The sequence below is a fragment of the Impatiens glandulifera genome, unplaced genomic scaffold (genome assembly GCF_907164915.1).
Source record: "Impatiens glandulifera unplaced genomic scaffold, dImpGla2.1, whole genome shotgun sequence".
In the NCBI taxonomy this organism is placed as follows: Eukaryota; Viridiplantae; Streptophyta; class Magnoliopsida; order Ericales; family Balsaminaceae; genus Impatiens; species Impatiens glandulifera.
Window position 1 is genome coordinate 94,981 of NW_025919022.1, and position 2,183 is coordinate 97,163.

The following is a 2,183-nucleotide window of genomic DNA, read 5'->3' on the forward strand; positions in this document are numbered from 1 at the left end:
GAATTGTCAAATAATTGTAATGAAAGAAGTTGTAGTTACAAAATCAATTAATGAGTTCATTTATTTCAATAATAATTTTATTTTTGAATTTACAAATATGAATTCACTAAAAATCGTATAGAATTGAAAAATCAAAATAATTTATAAACTTATAAAATAATAAATTTAAAATCTTAAAAATTAATTAGTTTAAGAGTTTATTTAAATTAAAATCAATATTCTAATTCAGTATGGTAAAGTCATAGAATTTTAAAAGTTGAATTAAAATTTTAATTAAGTTAACGTTAACAACTCATTAAGAAATTCAAAAAAATAAATTGTATATGTTTAATACGGTTAAATACTAATTTATTATTTAGCTAATGAAAGAAATCTAATGATCAATTTTGTAAACTGAACTAACATAAGTATAAAAAGAAAAAAATAAAGATAAAATAAGGCACATGTAATTTGAGGAATCAAACAAGCCCGCCCATGATAGGAAGAAACGTGTAGAATATGCATGATGCTTAAAATTAAAGCTAGCCACTTGTTTGATCATTCATATAGGATTATTTTAAAAAAAAAAAGTGTAATTTGGGGACTTCTTTTATTTGATATAAAAATAATTTATTTAAATAATTATTAAGTAAAATAAGAAAATATATTGTTTTTTACTTATAATTTAAATAACTAATTTGATGCAACATTGTTTTGTAGGAGATCATGAAGTCACATTTAAACACTCTCTAATTAGTATATAAACTCATATTTAATAATATAATACAATAATAGAAAAAATACCTTGTTAAGGTCACGTGTTCGATTATTCACACCGTAATTTAATGTTAAGAATGTGATTACAAATTACTTAGGATTTAATTTGAATATGGTGTTAAATGGTTTAGTAAGGTTGTAGTTGAATCAAATTGAAAAGTTTTCATGATTTAAAGTTAATTTGAATGAATTGAAAGGAGTAGAATTTAAAATTTAAGAAATGAATAAATGAACTTGATTTTGGGAATTTAACATACCTTTTGATTTCTTTTAGAAAATGAACGGTATATTGAGGATTGAATTATGTTTATTAGTGATGATTTAAGTGAATTATAATTAAATTAAGTTAAATAGATTTAATTTTAAAATCTGTTCAATTTAATAACTCAATTTATCTTCAATTTAAGTAATAATTAAAAGTTCAAAATGAAATTGGAGGTGTGTCTATATAGTCGGGGGAATGTTGTGTGGGCTATTTAAATAACTAAACATAATCAAATATTATTTCACTTTTGTTCTCATATATTACATCACTCATTTTATTAACCAAAAAATGAAAATACTTTATATTTAATTTTAATTTTATTTTATAAATATATATTAAACTCTTTAATTTTTATCAAAAACAATTATCATCTTCTCAAAATCATAATCTATCATTACTTTTAAAATTATTTTAAAAAAAAATTGAATCTGAACAAGTTTCTAAGTTTGTAAGGCTTGTCTTAATATTATCAAAAAAATTTCTTGAATGTAGTATTTACTAATAAATATATTTTGTAAATTTGATATAGGTGTATTTCTAGATATTATTTGTAATGCTATATCAAATTTTACTGCATTTCTTATTTTATAAGAGATAATTTATGATGTTACCTTAAATAAATATTATTTATTTTTATTATTTTTCTTAATATATCACATTGTTAAAATCTAGTTTCTCAGCCGTTTGAGGTTTTCCCTCTCATTGAAACCCACCTTCCGTTTGTCTTTTGTTTTCTTTTCGGTTTCCCATGTTTTCTTGTTTCATGTATTATTCTGACCTTTGTTTACACCCCGATTTCTTCCAGACTAACATTGTTTTCCTTTTGTTCCCTTATGTTTTCCTTCTTCTTGCTGGTCTCCTCTGTTTTATTCTACTTTCCTATTTTTTCTTTGTGAATTATCCGTTTTCTTGGTTATATCATAATTTCCAAAAGAATCAACAAAAATTCATTTGAAAAAATTTGTTTATTTGGACAGTTAATGTGTATTTCATTTTTTCTCTTATCTCCATTGACATTCATCTTAACAGAACTATTGAAAGCTATAGTGGAAGAAGGCATACTTGGAGCCTTTTCAGAGTTGACATTGTTGCTCTTGCTCACGAATTCAAGGGTGTCATCATTTCCTTCTTTAGCTATAGTGTCTTTGTTTTTATGAATGGT